Below are 9,627 nucleotides of genomic sequence, written 5' to 3'. Positions count from 1 at the left end.
GAATATTATTTACAAGGTAGGAGAAAGACATGAGAACAAAAGTATGAGCTGGTTAGATGTGCCAGTCTCAAATGCTTTCCAAAGAGAGCTCTAATAAGTGTTATGTAAAGATCATAAGTAAAGCTAAGGAGAGGCTTCTCTCTAGCTCTAATTTCAAGTAAAAATACTGGGATTATATCATGTTCTGGTCAGCTGTGTGCTACAAAAGTGTTGAAGCTTTGACAAGATTCTTAGAGAGAAAACATGAGTGCCATTAATCTTATACTTTATTAATGTAGGAATATATATATATATGTACATATATAAATATATATATTCAGCTACCACCTGTCATCAAATCTAAGAATTCATTATTTTTTTTCAATAAACCATTATTTCACATACCACTAAAAAAATAAAGCTACAATCAGAAAATAAAATTGCCAATTAAATCATGACATCATCATCAAGAAATATAAATGATCTAAGATTTTACTTTATTTAGAATATAACAAGTTAGCTTTCCACAGTTTCATGAATGCTGGTGGAAGGCATGAGACTTCTGGGTGAGAGGTGAAGGACAGTTTATTTTTCACATCAGTAACAAGAGCCACAGTATCAGCATTCTTGTGTTAATTCCCAAAGGAGAACATACATGAACATATGACATCTGTTCGCATAGTGGACTGTGTTACCATAGAGGAACTCTGAGTTAACGGAAATGAAACCTTTTATAATGGATGGTGACATTATTGGCAGCCATATCAAATAAGTAATTTTCACGTCTCATTACCAAAAATACATGTAATTTATAATATGATGACAATGATTCTCAGCTCATCAGATTATTTTGGCCCTTAAATAAAATAAAATGTATCAATATATGTGCAGGGTAACTGGCACACAATAGAATTTAATAAACATTAGTTTTCTTTTGTTCTTTCATATACTCCCCTGTGAAATAGACACTCTGTAAGTGCCACATCCTAGCTCCCCAGATTCCATGCCGACTAGCAGCTTAAAATTTGACTTTCTCCGAACTGGGAAAGATGTTGTGTTCCAAAATTATAAATATTGTTAATAAATACATGCTTTATATAGAGTAATGAGAGAACAGTTGAACAGGTGGTTTTGAGAATTCCAATTAACCAGTAAATGAAGGGAATATGGACAAAAAGGGGAAAAACATGGGAAATTCCTAAATCAGAATAAATACTGAAATTAATGCAATCAGCTAACCAAATGGCCTGTTACTAAACACAATAAAAATCATAAATGAACGAAAGATTAAATTAAAAAAAATTAAGCAAAGTTTTGTACTTTAGCCTATAAGTCTTTTATCACAATTTGGAAGATGTGTTGTATTTCTCTCCGGATGCTAGATATCTTTTTAGTATTTCTATATTCTATGTTTTGTCAAGTCCAGTAGATTTGAAATAATTAGGTAACACTTCAAAGAAATATGAATTATTTCTGGTTGAATTTTAATTTTTTTATATTTAAGTAGTTTTTTTACTTATGTTATTATTTACTTAATTTTTTAAATGTTCAGCCCAAATTGATTATATTTTCAGTACCATGTAGACATATTTCGAATTTAGGAGCTTTTTGACCTAAGGGCATATGGACAGCTATTTGTTTTATCCTCCTTTTTACTTACATTTAGTGCAAACCAAAATATCATTCTTTAAGTTACCTTTTTCTACAATATCCTCTTATTTTTATTTTATTATTTATTTATTATTATTTTTTCATCTTTTTAAAAAAGTACTTGATTGTTTAGGCTATTACAGTTGTCTGGTTTTTCTCCCTTTGCCCCCGCCATCCAGTCCGCCCTCCACTCCCATCATCAATCCCCGCACTGTAGTCCATGTTCATAAATCATTCATTTTTCTTTTTAGCTAATCCCCTCACCTTCTTTCAACCAGTCTCCAACTCTTCCCTCCCCTCTTACAGCTGTCAGGCTATTCCGTGTTTCTATGCCTCTGGTTCTATTTTGCTCATAGTTTATTTTGTTCCTCAGTTTATTTTGTTCATTAGATTCCATTATAAGTGAGAATCATATGGTATTTGACTTTTGCCTACTGGCTTATTTCATTTAGCATAAGAGTCTCCAGTTCCATCCATGTTGTCACAAAAGGTAAGAATTTCTTCTTTTTTATTGCTATTTAGTATTCTGTTGTATAAAAATATGTGTTCTTCTGAATTGGTGTTTCTGGATTCTTAGGACATATTCCCAAATATGGAATCACTGGGTCCAAAGGCAGTTCCATTTTTTATTTTTTGAGGAGATTCCATACTGTTTTCCACAGTGGCTGCACCAGTCTGCATTCGCACCAACAGTGCACTAGGGTTTTCTTTTCTCCACATCCTCACCAACACTTGTTTTTTGTTGATTTATTAATGATAGCCATTTTGGCAAATGTAAGGTGTTATCTCATTGTGATTTTAATTTGCATCTTTCTGACGGTTAGTGATGTTGATCATTTTTTCATGTGTCTATGAGCCAAACATAATAGAGAACCCAGAAATAAACCCGCATCTTTATGGTCGATTAATATTTAACAAAGGAGGCAAAAACATACAATGAAGTAAAGACAGTCTTTTCAATAACTGGTTGTGGGAGAACTAGAATAGTACATGCAAAAAGAAAAAAGAAAAAGAAATTAGACCACCATATTACACCATACACCAGAATAAACTTAAAATGAATAGAAGACTTAAATATGAGTTGTGATAACATAAAAATACTAGAAGAAAACATAGGCAGTAAAATTTCAGATACTTGTGTAGCAATATTTTTGCCAATATATCTCCTGGAGCAAAGGAAATAAAGGAAAAAATAAACAAATGGGACTGCATCAAATTAAGAAGCTTATGCACAGCAAAAGAAAACATCATCAAAATGAAAAGGGAACCAACTGCATGGGAGAACATATTTGCAAATGATACATCAGACAAGGGTTTAATCTCAAAAACATATAAAGAACTTAAACAACTCAACATCAGGAAAAAAAAATCTAATTTAAAAATGGGCAAAAGACCTTCTCCAAAAAAGCCATACAATATCTTCTTTTCAAAGAAAATATTTCTAATAAGTTTGAATTATTGCTAAATATGCCATTTATTTCTATTTTTATCCAATAAATGATCTACTCTGCATCACATAAAGTAACTGTTAAAACTGGGTGACAGCTACATTAAAATTTCAATAGTACATTAATAGGAATATGCCACAATAACATGTCTCTAAACATGTATAATATTATATACACATTGGGAAAAGATTTTTAAAATAACTACTAACCCAATCTTCAGTATATCATTATACTTTAGAGCAATGTTTTACAGAATTTTTAAGGTAGTCACTAATAATCATAAAAAGTATCATTCATAACTATAGAAACTTTCAAATGTAAGATTATTTATCTTGAATAAAAATGGTGCCCTCAGCTTCTATATGCCAGCTGTAGTCTCTGGCTGTAGTTATAGCCTTACTAGCAAATAAAAAAATGGTGCTTCCAATTAAGGCTTTCTTTCTTATTTTATAAATCAAAGCCTTATTACCTGTGTATTTCAATATTTTTAATCTTCATAACACTTAGATGTCCAGTTATTTACAATGTGTATCCCCTTTTCTTTTCTACCATTTGTTTCCAGCTCTGTCCACCAATTTTTCTTTAAAACAGCTATTTCAAAATGGATTTCTTTCTATTTCAACATTGTGCAGTCCAGAAAGGCACATTCTTTCAATATAGCAATAAAAAAAGCAGAAGTAAAGGTGCAGGAAAACATATACACACACGAAACACACGGGCATCCACGCAAAATCGTAAGTACACAAGATAATACCAAAGGTAGTCACAAGAAAAATTAATTGTGTTATAACCCCCCTCTCCAATATTAAAAATGTCATATTTAGTTGCCTCCCTTCTACTAACTAAACACCCTATGGAATAAAATGATCCTCAGGCAGAGTTTTTTTCAGATGGAGAAAGTGATGAATTGACAGTCAGCTTCTACAGCAAAAGGTGAGAGAAGGCAACCCGCATACGCTGGCGTACAGCAACAGTCAGAAACTCTTATGCCAGCCCATGGAGGCGTCCTCATGAAAACGTGCTTAAGGTTTCCCAGATGAAATCCAGACTAGCCTGATAAATCCCTGCTCCAAAAGCCACGGCCGACACAGTCTACAATTGCTGCTCACAGTGTTGCTGCCTCATCTGTCTTGTCAGAAAGACAGCACTTCATTGACCAGAGCCTTACTGAGTGCAACACTTGAGAACAAAGGCAAGTGGTGCCTCTACACCCAGTTCCTTCAGGAAGCTGTGGTGTTAAATATCTGGCTTCATGTTCACAAAAAATTCAGTAGGGTAATTTCAAATGGCACTACGCTTACAAAAACTAGAAGTGGGTGGTATGGAAGAAAACATTTAATAGTATTTAAGAATAAATCTTACCCTGATATCTCTACACAGTCTGTTCCTTCCCTGGAAATGCTTTCTTTTCTTTACCTGTTCTTCAGAGGTTATTTTAAAGCTCACACCCTCTATAAAGCCTTCCCCACATGTTTTTAACCATATCAGTTTCTCTCATCCTTGAACCTGGAATTATGATCCACAGAGGGCATTTGACTATTCAGTCTTTTTCTCGTTATTCCATTCTCTAACAAAATTATAACTTGCTGTGAAGAGAAAGAACTATCCTGATACACATTTTTTAAAACAAGTTTTTACCTTAAATACTAGGGATAGAGAGTTCAAGAAAAACAGGAATGTTGTCCCCCATAGAAGTTACTTTTTATTGGAAAGAAATAACACATGATGAAATCAAATATATTCAGATAGTCATAGACAACATATGGAAAGGAAAACATTTTGTTATGATAGAAGTGAAGAAGGAGCAATATCTTATATTGAAAGTTTAAGAAAAGCCCCTCAAAGGAAGTAATAAGTGAGTGTGCACTGAGCTCTAACATGAGTAAGAGCTAAGCAGTAATTGATCTAGAAATGTACCAAGCAAAAGAAAGAAGTTATTAATTGGTGTATTAAATTTTGTTTCTTTCAAAGAGAAAAGCATTTAGCTGTATCTTTACAATTCAACCCATTACACTTCTGATCTCCTTAGCCCTGTTCCTAGCTATCCAGTTTATTTTTTTAATCTCTCGAGTTAGGTTTGCTTATCTTTTCCCCACCTCCAGGAAAGGGGAAATAATATGAGTGGGATTTATCTAATCTAAGGGGAAAAAAATCAGAAAGAGAAAGATTAGTGGGGAAAATGAATACTAATAAAAGTAATGCAAAATGAGAAAAGCATAAAATCAAACAGATCTGACAAACGAGAGAAGTTTTCTATGAGTATGGAAAAGCAAAATGATTTAAAGGAAGAAATGCCTGCTCCATCAACATGCTCTGCTCATGGTGGCTCATTTAGTAGAAATACAGCAGAATGTTTAAATCATATTGTTCTGTAGAGACCAGAGATTAGCTCAAACTTCTTCTTTTTCTGTAGGAAAAACACTAAATTCTAATAGTAAAGACATCACCCGATGAGTTAGGGCATAATTAAGGTTTGCTTTAAATATGTCTTGGGGGAAGAGGACATCAAATTTATATTCAATTAAGAAAAGAAAAAAAAAAGCAAAAGGCCTTACTGCTACAATCCAGAGGTTGGTTGGTTTGTTTGAATACCTATTATGCCATGGATTCATAAGAAATATGTTCTAGCAGCTCAGGATAATTCCACTGGTTCTCACAAAGTGTGCTTCTCTGGGTGGGGCAGGCCAAGGGTTCAGCTGAACCTACTAGGTACAGTACTTTTTCCTCATCTTTCTTCTTTTCTGATCATTTTCCTTTACAAGTTTCAGGAAGCTAATGCAGCTCTTAGAGTGTTTGTAGTCAATAGCTACGTTAATTCTCTTGGCAAGGAAAACATTGCCCTTAATTTGTTTGTTTATAACATGTCAACAGCATAGTGGGTAACACTATAGACTTTACCAGTTTTGCTATGGTAAATTTGTGGGGTACTCCTTTTTGAAAGGTACCAATTTCTTTGATGTCTATAACATCACCTTTCTTATAGACTCTCATCTGTGTGGCCAAAGGAACAACTTTGTGTTTTCTAGAAGGCCTAGAGAACAAATAGCGGGCGCCTTGCCTTTTTCCTGTTGTGTTAGTCATTCAGGCGAATTACCAGAAGAGGGCAGTTCCTATTGAAAATGGCACCTATTGTTCCACTGTAATTTTGAGGGGAAGTACATGGAAATGTAGTAATAGAGATGTCCCATTTTAGAGTAGATAGACCAAGCAAAGATGTCAAAATGAAAACCAATCTTCTTGCTTGCATAAGAAAATTAAAGGTGGTCATTGCCTATAGATTTGACTATATGGTTTGACTGATGTAATTGAGAATTATTATCCACTTAATATTACGTTGTCTTTGTAGTGCCTCAAGGTGACATTCTTACAATACCAAATAATTTCTCTTTATGTGTCACTAACCCTCTTCTTGATTAATTCATTCAAGAATACTATGTGCATATATATTTTAATCAGCTCCGGAAAAAAGTGAATCTATGCTTGCTAAATAAATAGAGAAGTGAGGTGTCAAGAAGAGTCTGACTATCAAAGCTATTGTTTGTTGTTTGGTTTTTAATTTTTTTTTTCTAATAGATAAAGTTAACCACTGTGTATAGCTTCAGATATGGACATTTCTTTCAGCAAATATTTAAAAAGCACACTTTAATATTTATGCAGCAAAGTGTCTGCAAGTTTTATAGCACAATAAAATATCAATTGATAATATACTGTTAGTCATAGTTGTTACTAAGAATTAGTTAACTAGGTTTTTCACATTTTATATCTTCATTAAACACTTATAGTCCTTGCTGTCTTTTAACTCTCCCATGTTTCTGAGGTGGGAGAATCAATTAATACTATTTTCCCTTTCCTAAGAGCATTAGGACTATTTATAATTTATTGAGATGATTTTAATTTTTTTCCAAAGAACAAAGAAGAAAATGAAAATGTCTTTAAGAATTTTAATAAAATTTCATGTTAAAAGTAAGCCTGTCAATAAAGGTTAAATGCACAACTTAGCTTTTCCCCATTATGTTTTGAGATATCTTGATTTTGTTTAACCAGTTTTAAGAACCTGTCAAGTGGATAGAATTGAAGAGGGCATTTTTGGTAAGGGATGAGTGGGTTTAAAAGTATGAACTCATGAAATAACTGAACTATCCCAATAATATCTATACACAACCTGATAGTTTTAAATTTTCCCTGTAGTTAACAGAAAGCCACTACAAATAAGTACTGGAGCAACATGATCATATTTTACTTTAGAGAAAAAACATTTCTAGTGTTAAAGTAGAAAACAGATTGTAGAAAGACAAAGCTGCGTGCAGGAAGATGAGAAAGATGCAGCAGTCTAGGAGGGAAATAGGAATATATGAGATTAGCCAGTGAAGATGGTGCTAAGATTGGAGAAATAGTTAAGAGACAGGATCAACAGAGAAAGAAATATAGAGACACTCCCAGGACTTGAGTCATTTTTATTAAACAAGTATTTACTAATCACATTTTAATACCCACTGATATTCACCCACAAGAGCCTATTCACCAATGGATCCTACATCATCAAGCAGACTTTTAATGTGGTAACATTATTTTATATAAGAAAGTATTCTAATAGATCATTGCCTCATTTTTATAAGATTAAAAAAAAAGATGCTTTTATTTAAAGGGATCTAAATAAAATAGCAAAGTAGAAAAACTGTTGTGTGTTCTCATCACCTTGCTCCCACATTAAGGCTGCTAATGAAGAGACACTCATTTATGCACCTCACCCAAATCTGACCACTAGCTGCTGGATAGTTAAAAGATGCCTGTCACTGAGCTAAACACCTCCTATAATGATTTTCTAGTTCTCTTAAATGCTTCATCCAATCTATCCCACCTCTCTCTGTCTGTCTCTGTCTCTTCCTTCTCTCTCTCTCTCTCTCTCTCTCTCTCATTGACAGATGTCTCTAGGACCACTTACAACGTGATAATGTCCGAGTTATAGTATATGTAAAATCACAATAACATGCAAGGTAGATTCCAGCTTTTATTTTTCTGTCTTTTAACCTATTGGAAAGTACTGCACATCTCCCTTTCTTTCTCCCCCCACCCTTCCTTCCTTCTTTCCTTCCTTCCTTGCTTCCTTCCTTCTTTTTCTTTCCTTTCCTTTTCTTTTTTTTCTTTCCCAAAATATGTTTCATTATCTAAAAGAAATGTTGTATCATTTCTCAAAGGATCTGATCTTTGGTCTCCCATTGCACATCCGTAATACATATAAGTATATTAAAATCTAATATTCCTGAGAAGACAAAATTTATCTCACTTTATTTAACCTAACACTTTCTAAACATACATGATCTGTGAATTGTTAGTATATAATGTCAACATCTAACTAAAAATAATCCAAGAAATAAACTTGGGGACTATGGTCAGAGAACTGTAAACATACTTTACTTATGAAAATGCCTGAAGAAATAGCAGCATGTTGTTGTTAAGTAATTTGTAAGGACAAAAGTCTACATCTGTGTGATTAGATGACTTTATATTACCTATTTTAATGGAGACACAAAAACAGTTAAGTACTTCTTACGTGCATTGTAATATAAGGTGTCATTTGTTATATACTAAAAATTATTATAATTATTACTTTATCTATTTTATTAACTGTTAGATAATTGTACACTGATTTTATCCGGAAAATTCTTATGTTTGAGTGTGTGTGTATGTTTATATATATTTGTCTGCATGTATCTATATATAAATGAACACTGAAGTTTACCTATAATAAAGTGGTAAAGATAAAACTACTGAAACTTCTATATACACATAAAGGTTGTAAAAGGTTGGACGAAAGCTGAGGCTGCAGGCTGCTGCTTTGAGTTGTGAAGGTGCTGGTTATATAAATAATGTTGAAAGATTTCTCCTTTTATACAAATAAAAGGATCAGTGATGATAGAGGTCTCTGGTACCAAAGCCATAATATAGCAAAGCCAAGACTTATGGATTGATATCAATGCTCTTTGACCAATTAAAACCGTAGCAATGTGTATCAACCAGAAGGATTAAACTATGTTATTCAAAGGGCATCAGTGTAAGGTTGGAATGTACGGACAGGAGTCACGAAGATCAAGGCTTCTGTCTTCTGACCAGACTGTTCTACTGCTGTCTTTTTGAGGCAACCCAGATCTATATAGAACTAAGCCTCCTCTAGGTGACTTTGCAAGAGGACCAGAGCAGGCACTCTGACTTACCTGTCTTAATTTTATTACTTCAGGCTAAAGTTGGGCAAGTGATTTTGGAAATTTATTTTTTTAGAGAACAGAGTCTTAAGACAAAATGAATATACATTAAACATATTTTATGTGCCCATTTGGCCATTTAATAGATTTATTACAATGCAACATCACATTTCTTCTCAAGTTCACTATTTTTACTCTCTGACTTATAGGACTGACAGTTCTTATAGTGTAGTCTGATTATGCCTGGAAAAGCAGGGAGGAATTTAAGAGATAGAGGAAAGAGCTTCATAGTAATTAATAATATTGTCGTTGGGTAACATATCTCTAGATGTGATATTCCTATGATATCT

The 9,627-nt window shown here is 33.3% G+C and overlaps 1 pseudogene; it reads right to left on the bottom strand.

Annotated features, from left to right (window-relative positions):
* Positions 1-5,672: 5,672 nt before the first annotated feature.
* Positions 5,673-6,158, bottom strand: LOC129065484 (60S ribosomal protein L21-like; annotated as a pseudogene).
* Positions 6,159-9,627: the final 3,469 nt, after the last annotated feature.

The sequence above is a fragment of the Pteronotus mesoamericanus genome, unplaced genomic scaffold, assembly GCF_021234165.1.
Source record: "Pteronotus mesoamericanus isolate MK-2021 breed Mesoamerican mustached bat unplaced genomic scaffold, CSHL_Meso_final contig_180, whole genome shotgun sequence".
Classification (NCBI taxonomy): Eukaryota; Metazoa; Chordata; class Mammalia; order Chiroptera; family Mormoopidae; genus Pteronotus; species Pteronotus mesoamericanus.
Note: the sequence above shows the minus strand (reverse complement) of the source record. Positions and strands in the feature narration are given on the sequence as shown.